The sequence below is a fragment of the Phaethon aethereus genome (assembly GCF_964289735.1).
Source record: "Phaethon aethereus genome assembly, chromosome: 2".
Taxonomy (NCBI): Eukaryota; Metazoa; Chordata; class Aves; order Phaethontiformes; family Phaethontidae; genus Phaethon; species Phaethon aethereus.
Genome location: NC_138582.1, coordinates 140,155,156 through 140,169,795, shown reverse-complemented (window position 1 = coordinate 140,169,795; position 14,640 = coordinate 140,155,156).

Sequence of the window (14,640 nt, the reverse complement as noted above, 5' to 3'; positions counted from 1 at the left end):
GAGAGGATCAGAAGAGTAAAAGTGAAAAAAACTTGTGGCTTAATATAAAGACAGTTTAATAGGTAAAGCAAAAGCTGCACACACAAGCAAAGCAAAACAAGGAATTCATTCACCACTCCCCATGGGCAGGCAGGCATTCAGCCATCTTCAGGGAAGCAGGGCTCCATGATGCATAATGGTTACTTGGGAAGACAAACACCATCACTCCAAACATCACTCCCTTCCTTCTTCTTTGAGCAGTTTTATATGCTGAGCATGATGTCATATGGTATGGAATGTCCCTTTGGGCAGTTGAGGTCAGCTGTCTCAGCTGTGTCCCCTCCCAGCTTCTTGTGCATCCCCAACCTACTCGCTGGTGGGGTGGGGTGAGGAGCAGAAAAGACCTTGACTCTGTGTAAGCACTGCTCAGCAATAACAAAAACTTCTCTATATTATCAACACTGTCTTCAGCACAAATCCAAAACATAGCCCCATACTGGCTACTATGAGGAAATTTAACTCTATCCCAGCCAAAACCAGCACAGATTCCCACTAACAAAAACTTTTAAATCTTCACTGGATTCAGTGGGATTTTATATGCATCAGTGTTTGTGGAAATAGTGCTCTACATTGTATCCCATCTGACGTTCAAACAGACTTTCTCATATGATGTTCTTGTATCATGATTATTGCAATGGTTGCTCCAGTCCTGTTGCAGCTTCTAAATGAACTGTAAGGAATATGTAATAATAAATAATAGTGTAATGACTCTCATAAAGTCACAGCATTCCTCAGGCAAAACACTAAGTCAATCAAAGCAGAAAGTATCTGACCTGCATCCAAACTTTAGCCATGTTTCTGAATTTCTGGTCAGAAGACATAATATATTAATGCCCTGCAACTTTCACTGTGCTCACTTTAAAATTTATATTAAGTAGATTGCTACATTATGATAATGTACTAAATTACCTAAAGCAAAGTAATACAATGATTAACCGACCATAAACATTGGTTTATGGTCAGTTTATAAAGTATTACAAAGATTAACATTATGCATTTTCATAACAGAACAAAATTGCAGGATGAAATATCTGTGGATTGACTTGGTGCTATTAAGAATAATAAAATAGTGGTATAACTCACAACAGTCTCAAGTTACAGCTTGCAAGTAAACTTTGTTTTAAATCATCTTTGCAAATGGCAGAGATATTCATCGTTTTAAAAAATGCCTAAAGCTTTCCAAGCATAGAATAATGGTTTCCAGTATATGTTTTCTAATATATAATGTATTACCTTTTTTTTCCCCCTCTTTGTTATTCAACACATCATGTCAGACTCTGACCTGGCATAGCTGCTTTGATATCAGAAGCATTTTACCACCTTATCCAAGACAAATTTAGGTCTTTTCTTTATCACATTATAATATTAGTCTTAAAAAGTTAGACACAATCAAAGTTCGATTCTTTATGAGTTCAATTAATTTAATCATGCAAGAGTAAAAATGCTGTTCACCTGATGTTCCAAGGTTTCATCTGGTCTATCTGTGAGTTAAACCCTATGCAAACTAAATTCTTTTAGGGGAGAGAGACTAAAGGTGGGGAAAAGTGAGGGAACATGTGGTGGGGAATCAGGCAGGGGACAGGGCAACAGGGAAGGCCCTTATACAACCTTTGAGAAAGCAGGACCATTGTGGGCCCATCTCAAATGCGTGTATATTAACACGCACTGCTTAGGGAACAGTAATGTCTGTATGCAGTCACAGATTTATAATGTCATAAGAATTACAGAGGTGTGGTGGAACACCTTAAACAGCTGCAGTAGCTTGGTAGAGACTCTTTAGGAAAGACAGGGAAGATGAGGAGCAGCAGCGGTGCTTTTCATACCAAAATGGCTGTAGTGCATGCATGCAGCTCCTCCATTGACGGGTGAGGCACATGGAGGACTTAGGGGTCAGGATGAGGAGGGAGGCCAGAAAGAGGAATATTGTGGCGAATGTGTGCTACAGAACTCCCAGTGAAATAGAGGAAGTAGATGATGTCTTCTTTAAGCAGCTGGAAGGAATGCTTCTATCACAGGCTCTTGAAGCGAACAAAATTTGGGTTGTTCAAGAAATTGGCAGGAAGCATCCTACATGGGAGATTGATTTGAAGGGCAAAGCAGTCCAGGAGAGTGGATCAGCCTTTGAAGGCAACTTTTTCAATTTTCCAAGAAAAATTCATCCTTATCTTGCAAAAAACCCTCAGGCATCCATAACAGGTGGGGCAGTATGGCTGAACAGGAAACTCTTGGCTGAACTGAAATGCAAAAAAAAAAAGAGGTATATAGGATGAGGAAAAGGGACAGGCTACCAAGGAAGAGAACAGAGGCACCAGGATTGAATTAAGAGGGACAAAGCTTGCCTGGAGGTAACTGGTGAAGGGCATGTGGAGGGCAGTTGAAAGGACTTCTGTAAATATGTCAAAACCAAAAGGAAGACCATGGAAAATATGCCACTACTACTAAGGGACAATTGACCTAAAAACAAAGGTTATGAAAAAGGCTGAGGAACTCAGTGCTTTCTTAGCTTGGTTTTTGATGGCAAGGTCTGCTCTCAGACTCCACACAGCTACATGCCTTTAGCAAAGCTAGCAACAAAGTACTATCCAAAGCAGAGAAAGCACAAGTTAGGGCCTACTTAAATGGGCAGAGATATGCAAGACTCTAAGATCAGAAAGGAAAAGGTCCCTGATTACTGGAAAAATGTTATACCCATGATTTAAAGAAAGTAAGAATGATGATCTGGGGAAATACATGTTGATGAGCCATATTTCAATTCCAAGGAAAACCATGGGGTTTTAATTTTTAATTTTAAATTTTTAATTTTAAATTTTAATTTTAATTCCATTCGTCTTGGAATCTATGAAGGAGAATAAGATGATTTGGATAACTCAGCACAGATTTACCACAGAATTAGTCAACATGAACCTCCTTGAAACTCCACAAAGACAAATGTTAAATCCTGCATCTGAGATACAACAATACAGTCTGGGAGCCAGCTGGCTAGAAAGGCCAGTTTGCAGAAGCAGACCCGGAGGTTCTGGTAGACAATGCATTGAACACGAGTCAGCTGAGCTCCTTGCAGTGAGGAAGGCTCACCCCAGACTGGGCTGCACTAACCAGAACACGGCCAGCAGCTCAAGGGAAGTCATTATCCCCCACTGCTCAGCCCTTGTCAAGTCATGTCCGTAGACTAGTTTTTCCTAATGCAAAAGAGATGATACCCACAAACTGGAGAGAGTCCAGAGGAGGGAAACCATGATTTAGAGGGGACTGGAATACTTGACATGCAAGGAAAAACTGAGGAAACTGTGTTTGATCAACCTGAAGGGTATCTGTTTGCAACATTCTCTTGCCTCAAGGGGAATTATAGAAAATGCAGAGACAGATATTTCACATAGGTGCACAGCGAAAGGAAAGAAGCCACAGTCACAATTTGCAGAAGGAAAATTGTAAGCGGATTTAAGGAAAAAAAAAAAAAGCACAATGAGAATGATCAAGTCCTGGAACAGGTTGTCCAAAAACTGTGGGAAAATGTCCTTGGAGATTTTTCAAAACTTGGTTGGACAAGTCCCTGGGCAACATGATCCAGGTTAAGATTAACCCTGATCCAAGCAGAAGGCTGGAGCAGATGGCCTCCAAAAGCTCCCTATAACCTACATTTTATATGATCCTATGATTCTCCTCCTGTGTTCCCTCAGCCTTAAAAAATGCAGTTAGCTAACACTGCATTAAGATTCCAATATTCTAAAGGTTAAAATCAGAAGTAATAGTCATACTGCTTCCATATAATAAACCTTAACTTTTAGAGAACCTTTTGAAACTTAGAAAATTTACATTAAAGTCTCCTTTCTTCCTTTTCAGTTCTAACTTCAGGTTTCTGAGATGCTCAAGTGAACACAGCTCAATTTTCCAGGCTTTTCTGTGCAATTATGAGGTCTAGAAATATACTTCATTTTTAAATAAAAGTTAAGTACTACAGGATCAGGGACTTCCAGAAAAGAATCAGTTATCACAATGCACATGATAAATTTGCAAGAACCAGTAAATGAACTTTCTTCTATTTTTTCTAGTTCTTATTTTCACTCTTCTTTGTCTTTCTTGTAAAACTTAGACACATTGTGTGATACTTAATTGTTATCATTATCTTTCCTGCTGTATCTTATGGTTTTTAATGAACTTTGTAATATATATATTTGATAATTTACATAGAAGTTCCACTTATTCGTTATTAGTAAGTATGTTAAACTCTATATACACATCAGACACATTAATAATATGTCTTGGTTTAGGTTGGAATGCACTTTCCTGAAGTTCTTGCTTTTATTTGTGAAAAAGAAAGAGACACTATGGTCCATTATAAAACCAAGGAATTAAGACAATAACATTGTTTACATCTATATTGTGAATATAGGGTTTTCCTCTGGCATTGATATTATGAAGGTATTATCAACATGAAAGAAAGGCTTGGTACATAGATATATGAAAAGATGGGAATAAGGAAACATCAGACAGCACAATAGAAGAAATGACACTATGGTCCTGAAAAAGTAAGTATAGAGTATAGAAGTTTTTGGCTTTTGGGGTTGGCTTACAGCTGAAATAAATTCACAGTACTTTTGGGGTTGGCTTACAGCTGAAATAAACTCACAGTAAGGATCAAAAATATTTTCTTTCCACTTGTTCCACTTGGTTCTTCCTATGCACAGGGAAACAGGATTATATATAGACTAAACAAGGTTGCATCACATTTATCTAACTCCTACCAAAAGAGGCAAAATTCCAAGCCATAAATTTTATGTAACCATTTGTCAATATTACAAACATTTTTAAGTCCAGTAGTAGAAAGTTGTAAAGTAGTCACAATTTTAGATATACATAACTTGTTGTGTAACAGCCCCTATATATTTGTGGTATTTGAAGTTATGAAAGTACCTACTGATCATTTCTTAACCTGTAACTGTAGCCTGAGGGTAACATTTGCCCATTCGGTTGAACTTTTTTTCCTGACTGTTGTCTGTTTGATTTTGATCCCAGTAAGAAGTCATTCTAAATAACTGCCTGATTTCAAAATTTAAGGAAATAAATTGTAGGGTTCCCAAAATGTGCCAGGTAGAGTATGCACTTGAATCAGACCATTTGACACTGCACATCTCTGAGCATTGCAGTGTGCAGTGTCAAATGGTCTGATTCAGAAAAAAATGTGGCCCCCAGAAGTGTGCAGTGTGGTTGTTATTTCAGGTAGAGTTAACCTTGCTTAAGTTTGTCATCTAAATTACCTTATGTACTGGGCTGTAACCCAACAGAGGGGTAGTATGCAGACAGTGGTTCATCTCATTCTAAATGAGGTGCCTAATATCACTCTTAAAGATTACTCATCTTTAAGTAAGAATGAGGTGGCTCATTCCTGCTGTAAATCCCTCTCCTAGTGCTGTCAATGTTATGAACAGGCCAGGCAACTGACTTGGACTGAAGCAAGCCTGTCAAAAACCAGGTTAACCTTAATCCAGATCAGTTCCCTGATGCAACCCACAGTTACATCCAGCAACATGAGAGAGAGGACGCCAAAAGCCTGCAAACAAGAAGCCAGAGTGTAGAATAAGGCAGGACTGCCTCTCTTAATGGTATAAGCTTGGGTGGCTTCAATACTTTATAAATTTTTTTCCTAAAATAATTTATGCAAATCTCCCTCTGAAAGTACTAATCTTCTTCCATGACTATCTATACAAATTTCTACACAGTTAGCTTATACGGATGCCTAAGGGTTACAGTGTTAAAATTAGGTAGCAAGAATCCAAAGACCCTTTAAATACTGGAAAATTTCTCATTGACTGAAACGCTGAGAGAGAGAACTGATGTTTTTGTTTGCCCCATGTAAATTATAAACATGGTAACTCAGAGACATCTTGAAGCTGCTGCATTTATTACTACAGTTGATTCCTAAACATCCAAATATTATCCTATATTTATATTCATATTTGAAAATACCATATGTGTTATTTATTCATTAGGAAATAACATATGAACAGCATCACCTGGTGACAACTGTAAAAAAAAAAATTCCAACATGCAGTCTTCTCCTGTCAGAGTGGTTTTGGCTGGCAGCATCCCTCACGCTTTGCACTTATACTAGAACTGTCATAAAGAAATGGAAGATGAGCTCGGCTACTGGGGTATTTCAAATATTCTTACTCAAACTTCTCTGTCCAGCAATGGTTTGCCCAAGAGACACTTGGAAATGCTTATTCATCAATGCAAGTAACAGTGTTCTCCAGCTACTCTCAGGTGCTCACTACTTTCCAGACCATCCCCACCAAACACTCTACCTTGATAGGTAATCATTAAAATAACTGTCAGGAATGTTTAGGATGCCCTTAATTTGTCCTGGATGACTAAATTAAAGGGTAAATTTGTCCCTAAAAGACTTACAGCAAAAGCTGCACACAGTGCAAGCACAAAAACGGGACAGCAGTAAGTAAAAAGCAGAATCCACAGAGAGTATAAGGTAAGATGGCTGGTTTTAAGGTGCAAGAACAATGAAATGGATGACAGACAGCTGGCATCAGCACAGCAGCCACACTTGGGCATAAGCACAAAAAGTAGCAAGAAGTGGAATTACTAAAAATGGGGATTTAGAAACCGGTGTCCTGGTTTAAAGTTGGCACAAGAGAAAATGAGAAGGAATATTGTAAAGAAGGCTCTGTCTGAGAGAGAGAATAAAAAGAGTGTCAAGGAGATACTTCCATCCATAAGTGCTTCTGTCCTAATACAAGAAAGTAGACCCTGCCATTAGTCAGTGCAGAGTATGAGCAGTTTTGGGGGCCGGGGGAGTTATTGGTTTTCAGGTTAAAAGTTATAAAGCCTTATTACTATGCTGACTATTTTCCCATCAATTTAGACTACATTTCTTTGGTCTCATCTCGGAAAAATTTACCCCACCTCCGACTGCCTCATCTATAGGCATGAGTGGGTGTCTGAAGGGCTGCACTCATCATATTTCATTTCAGTTGAGTGGGCTAGATTCCCACAGCACAAAAAAAGTTAGGCACAGATATCTCACTGGCACCGCAAAAATAAGTCCAGGAATAGCAGAGTTTTCAGGCTCTGGAAGTGATGCAAACTGAAATTATTCTAACAGTTGATAAGATGTATATCTGAGGCCCCTGAGTACAGTGGAGTTACTGTGAAGTTTTAAATTTCAGCCTCCTGGATATTTCATAAGAAGGCTAAAATCTTTCCCATGCATTATCTTAAAGGTTTAACTATCACCAGAAAGGATTTTATTGAAAAATAGATGTCATTACAAGTTTTTGAGGACTATTGCCTGTTTAAATTATTCTTTAAAAGGGAAAAGATTGAACCAAGATTTTTACCAGAGTAAAAGAATGGTATTTGTTTTTTCCAAGTTCTACCTACAAAGCATGGTAATGCTTTGCCTCTCATTATGCTGCCATGAAAGCAGACTAGTGCTCTCTGCAGACCTCTAGTTTTAAAAAAAGTTCATCATTTAATAGTTTAAATTAGTTTAGAAAATAGCCTTTTGTAGTTACAGAATACACCATTAAACATTGGGGAGCCTTGATAAAGTTGAAAAAAAGTTCTAAGTTTTCTTTCTGGCTTAAACTTCAAAGGTGTCATGCCACTGGCTCTGAAAAATGTCTGGCAACAGGCCGACACATGCGTAGAGGTTCATTCTCTAGGAGACCCCAGAGAAGCTTATTAGTTAGCCCCAAGAAGACTTATTATTTTTAACTACTGAAAGTGTATGCTTTGGTGACAGGTTATTACTTCTGCAAGCACTGCTGTACTGAATTCTGAATTGCCACCGTACAGAACATTGCCACAACCAAAGGGGGACCATAACCGGTAAATGCTTTGCTCAGTGGCATTTTTTGCTGACTTGTTAAGGTTTGAGTTTCACATTTTTTCTCAGTGATTAGGAAAAAAATCTTCTCTAGCTAATATTTATTTTGCAAAAGGTATTTAAAAACAGATATGTTACAGCCACTTTTTTGGCATCATGAAGAACAGCTACAAAGATGACAGAGCCAAATTCTTCTGTCAGATGAACGAACAAGGAGAAATGGCCACTGAGTGCTGCTTCAGAGGTTAGGCTCTGCAGAAAATTTTAAACTAACGGCCCCTGAAAGGGACTGTTGTACTGGATGTTCTAGATATATATATATGAATACGCAGACTGTATCTTATGTATCTCAAATAAGGGGAGGCAGGGCATATAGCGAGACATGTTTGCAAAAGTCAGCTGAGTCTAAGGAAGCTGGTATAAGGCTGGCACAAAACAATGCACTAATACTGTTCCTTCTCTGTGCAATCAATGCAAAGGAGAAGTACCAACACACAGAGGTAACCATAACCCCTATTATCTTTTTTCACAGCCTCTCCTCTACACATACGTATCTCCTTGGTCATTTTCTTCTTGCTCTGCACTCAAAATCCCGCACTGATGGATGCTGTGGAGCTGGGTACTGTGTTTGTATTGAGAGCTGGCGTTTTCTCATGGTTGTTGGGGCAGTCTGGGATTCCATGATTTTCATACCTTTCTGACAAATATCCATGACTTGGGACATTCTGGAGTCCTGAGAGCCAGTGGACTGGGTGCATGGAGTGAGCCTAATTGTACAAAGTGGAACAAATGTAATTAAGAGTTGTAAAGTTGAGCTAGGCACTGTTTGGGAGGTTAATAGAGAGCAGGAGCTCAGCCTGACAAAGGAGCCCAATAGCCCGTCTGGCTCGAGCTGAAGGGCTGCACATGATTGCACACAGTGGAACAAATTTCATTACAAGCCTTGCGATCAACATTTTTAAAAGCTTAGTGACATGGGTCGAGTTCACAAGGATAATTTGATTACTACAAAAACACATCCATGACGTTTGACACGTTTTATGCCATCAGAGTATTTCTGACCTTTAAAGTCCCAGTCCTGCTATGACATAATTGTCCAGGTTCACTCAAGTGTTTACTGTGTTTGAACAGAGCATCTAATTAGATAGACTAATGACTGACTCTACTCTTACAGTTTCAACATTCAAAACTTGCTTTCTGGGGCCACCAGAAATAGTAGAGGGTGGGAAGAGCCTTCATTTTGTATGTACTGAAAGAGTTAGTAATGGTTTTGAAAGGCAAGTCTGCAATCAAATTTTCCCCATGGGTTTTGAGATTAAAAAAGGGGAAGATGAAACTCAAATATGAGATATAGATATATACAAGTGTGTGTGTGCATGCATGTGTACATACCAGATGAACAAATCTATATCTATATCTATCTCTTTATCTATCTATAAATGGATGCTGCTTTGCTGATTATTTTCCTTTTCCATTGATTTCTACTGAGATATAAAAGGCTAGGCCAAGTGAAGTTGAAGTCTTTTGATTCAGAGTCCAACTTTTCCTTTTCTCCTCTTAATTTTTTTTTTTGCCATTTAAGTGCAACTACCCTGTGACTTTCCTCTGTCAGAGACTGCCCTGAACATACCCTGGTTTATGGAACATGAAGGAGCTCAGAATAGCTTGTCTTGCACATCTCAGTTGGTTTGGCAGTATTAGTAGTGATTTAAAAAAAAATCATAATAGATAAAAGAGATACAGGTCAAAAAAACCCAAATAATTATAGCAATGCAGGCTATTTCTTTTCCATTTAAAAACCTTCCCCCAAGCTTTGTTCTGAGGTAGATGACATATAAAGCATATTGACTTGGTGGTATTAAAGGATGACAGGCAGTGGAGATTTTCCCTGAACATGCCATAGATTTATAGTAAACAGAATGAGTATATTCCTCTGAAAGTATTTATCTAATAATTTCTCATATCACTTAAATTTTCTTAAATATGGTAATATGTTATTGTTTATGCTACTTTTCAATAAAATAAAATAAAAGACAAAGAAAAGTTTTATCTGCTCAAAAGCATGTGTGCAGATATTTGGTGAAAATACTTTGAGCAGATGCAAAGAGTGGGATTTTGAAATTTACCTGTGCGTAATACGCTACCACTTCTAGGAGGCACAGAAATTTAATTACCCCATTTTACTGATGGAGAGCTGAGGTACCAACCTCAGGTTGGCAAGTGGTTACTATCATGACTAACCATATTAAAATCAATGACATTATTTGTGTATGAAACTGCTCACCAAGCTGAATAAAAGATTTCACAAGCTGACTCTCAGAGACAAAGTGGTTTGCCCAAGGTCTATAGCCTGGGACTCAGCAAACCACTTAAGCATGTCCTTAATTTGTAGCACATGTTTGAGTGTTTTTCTGCACCAGAAATAAATAGAGAATCATTGATAGTTCAAATCTAGGTCTCCCAAGTGCCAGGTCATTTCCTTACTCATAGGGCCACCTTGGCTGTGATGAATGTTAAGGGGAATCGAGTATGTCTTATGTCTGCATATTTGCCGATTTTTGTTTTGTTTTGCTTTACAAAGCTAACTGCAAGGGGATGAATCCTAAGTGCATCTCACTTTTTATGGAAGGATATCATAGCTGAAGTATGAAAAGAAAGCAGACATAACATAGGACACAGAAATCTCTAAAAATGAGATGAAAAGGTTGTTCTTATGGCAGCAGCATAATTCATAACCAGGCCTGTCATCTTTGTTAATACTATGCCATGTGTGGTTCCTACAGGAAGCTGGTAACGCAGCAGGTATCATCAATTTCTTGAAATGTATTCATAATCCACATCTGGAATTAAATATATATTTTTCTAGCTCCAGCAGTAACATTTGTCAGAATTGCTCTTCCATAGCCAAGCAGTCTTTGCGTATGGAAGATGCTTTGTTTCGGGAAAAACAGTCAAGAACAGTTTCATAGAAAATGTACAGCCTGTTTGATGTATGTGAACCAAGAATGGGATATGTCCTCTTCTACAAACACCTGGCTCTATATTGATCAACCTACAGTTTCAACCTTATTATAGAATAATCTTTAAGTGTAGTCTAAAACACACCTCCCTAGGAATATGACCGGTATGGGATGAGGAGCTCCATGAGAGGTAAAGAAGAAGGTATGTTGTACCAAGGACACCACCTGAAGGATGAAGCACCGATGTGAATGCTGAATCTTCATGTCTGATGATCAGATTCTGTCTTAGGGTTTCTTAGGGATACATACATGTTTGATCTAATACAATTTGTTAATTTGTTTTCTTATAATGCTGTGTTTTCCTAATCTTATGCTAAAAGACTTTAAGATTTATAAAGAAACATTTACTTGTTATTCAGGGTGAAGGGTACTTTGATCAAGATATCCAGGAGAACAAGAAACACAGTAGAGGTTGTTCCCAGGCAATTGCTCTCTGCTCTTCAAAGGTGTATTGGAGAAAACTACAGACTAAAAAGCAGCTACTGGGGTATAAAGGTTATGTTGCAAGCCTCTGGCTCTGGGAAAGCTAGTCCTTGCTAGCAAATCTGCTATACTGTACAGACCAGAGTCCCTTCTGCTGAGCTGAGGTGCCATCAAAGTAACCCTTGGGGCCCTGGCGTAACTGCCACATGTCACATATCAACAGAAAAATTTCTGAGATATACAGCAGTAGTAAAAATTATAATTCATGTATGTTATTCTCCTATTCATTAAGCTCCTTCTCATCAGTTTATACTTGTATCAGGGACAGTGAACTTAAGCCTGAGTTCTTCTGGTGGAAAGCATGGCTGGGACATTGGGGAGTTTTGGTGGTTAAGGAGGAGTCCCAGGAGCTGCACAGAGACTATAATGGGTTTTTTGCACACACCTTAGGCAAGAGGTGACTAACAAATGCTATTGCCACCACTTTGTGTTCACAGAACTGGGGATGGAAAATCTGCTGTGAGAGGAGAGGCACAAGTGAAATAACTCATATTGGAGTCAGCTCAGCTGTACATCTGAGCTGCACTTCTTATCTTAGTGATGTAAAGAGTAGCTACCCAGGGACCAGCCATGCAGGATTCTTCAGTGATTGGAATTGCTTCAGAAAGTTGCAATTCACTCCCTGGACCACTGCTTATTGCTGCGTCTGCTATGTCAGACGTAGTCAGGAGCCAGAGCCACAGTATCTTATTCCTTAACAAAAGACAGGGAAGGCTCCCACAGACAGTGAAATTGTTTGCCGCTATACTGTCCTTTTTATATTACTCAAGTAAGAAGCTGCTTCAGTAATGGGCTCCATCCATCTATCCCTTTCCAGTACAATTTGTGAATGACTTCATCATTCAGTCTGCACACTGCATGTAAAACCTTCCTTATGGTGTAGCCTACTATAAACAACAAATTATCATAACACTTCTCCAAAAAACAGATATTCATGCCCAGAAAACATTCTTTCATCCATTCTTTGGGGACAGAGACACTTGGATAATGTATATGCCTTGCGTGCACTTCTCTGCCTAAATGCAGCAACTGGAATGAAATCTTCTTTGTAGATAAAGTTGATGTTTTAATTTTTTTACCCTGAAGGACAATATATAATGTAACTTTTCAATTTTCATTAACTGTGGCACGGGTTGCTATAGGCTAAGCTCTCAGCTATGAATAAAAGTAAAGCAATGAAACTCTAGAGGAACGTTTCAGCTAAATGCCATCCTTGGTGTTTTGTGGCAATGCTAAGCCTAGATAGGACTACAATAATTATGTCTCTCTCCAGCTGTTCTAATAGTAAATTCACCAGGAAGATGTCCTTTTTTCCCTCTGTTCTCAATCCCATACCCCCAGGTAGCTAGAATGCTGATGTATCTTAATTGAAAATGTAAAAGCACCAGAATTTATAGATTTAAGAGAAGTGGGATGATACTCAGAAAGAAAACCTAAAGCTGAATATACAGGATGGGAGAGGAATAATTCAAAATTACAGAATTAGAATAGCCTCTAGAGACATGTTACTCTAGTGACTTAACATAGGCAGCTCAAGTACTAGAAAACATGATGAATATGTTAGGCAAGAGAGAGTCTTCTCTACCCCAAACTTGAATATTGGTGCCTGTGTTGAATTGATTTCTGAGGCTGTTCCTGAATGATGTACTAGCCACAGGCTTGGTTACATCACCTTTCAAAATTAAGTAGGTAACACTGTCTTCTGTCAAGGTTGTCTTAGAAGCTGGTATAAACTTTCTAATTACTGGAAAGCTGATACTAAATACTACCAAATCAGGAACAGTCTTAATACATATGATTAGGATGTCACCTAATAGCTACTGTGCTTGCTCTTTGGGTCATTTGATTATAAAATAAGGAGCTTTATTAACAACCACAGGGTGCTTAGAAAAATGAAGACCATGGTTTCTATCCAGCCTCCTGAAAACTAATTTTATGTGTATCAGACAAATTTCATAGGCTCAAATCTGGCTGTCTTTAGGCTTCAAGCAAACAACAGTCCTCACATGGCTTGCTGAAGCAGAATTTCATAGTTTTTATTTGCAACCCAGTTCTCACAAACGTAGCTAGATCTAAGGGCATCAGTGTTTGTGTCTTGTAGGAACACGCAGAAACAAGTTTGGCTTCCCCATTTCTGTTTCTTCCTTGATAAACACCAAACTGGGAGAAGGGGAAGCCCCTCTTAAAACACAAAAGAGTTCTCCTAACAGACCTTCGATATGGAGAAATTAGTTCTTATAATCAGAGAACTGATGTTTAGGCAATATGATGTACCTCTTTTTATTGTTTATGTTAACAAAACACATGTACGGTATAGCAAATATAATTTTGCCTTTTTTTTGTCAAGCCACTGCACTGTGTCTTACATGGAAAGTAAAAAGGAAATTATGCAGCTCATACATATCCCATCTGGCACAAATAAATATGACATATTCAACACAAGAGAGTTATGCAGAGGACCTGTCTTTCCTATGATGTAAATAACATTAATTTATTTTTCTTTATTCCTTTGGATTTTTTAAATATTTATTTCCCTAATGCTTTGAGACAGGGAAACTAACTTGTAAGCTTCCATCAGTGATCAAAATGATACAGACAGAAATTAAACACATCTTTAAAACATAACAGTGGACATATTTAATGCTAAAATAAATCTACAAACAAACTTACCATCACATACATAAAGCTTGTACTAGGCTTCAGAGATTTCAAATATAATGTTCAATGGTGATCTACCTTGATCATGATATAAGGCACTATTTACTCCCTTTTCACCCCAGTGTCAATCTAAACTTGCCAACTTGCTACTGCAAGGCTACTTCTGGAGCGAGTGGAACTCCCAATTATTGTTCTTAATGTCACAATCTGCTTCGAAGGGCTCAGCTTCACACATCAGCTTGTCCGTGGGAATACTCAGTGCTAGTTCCACAGCAAAGGGAAGGCAAGATAATTGTAGTTTAAATCTTTTCCAGATAATCTTCTCCTGCTCATGGCTAAAACAAAGGTCCTGTTGAGCCTTCAGTGTTACAGCAGTCCAAAGCCCTTTGCTTCCTCCGGGTTGTAAGTCTTCACTGGAATGGATGCTCATGCAGGCCACTCATGCCTGCTGAAGGGTACCCAGCTAGCTTTGATTTACTTCAGGGCTTTCAAAAAGCATGATAAAATTTGCCTGCTGAATGTTCAGCTTCTTTTCTTGTTGAAAAGCAGAAGCTTTAATCATAAATAATAGTACCTTAATCTATTAGTGGCCTTACTAAC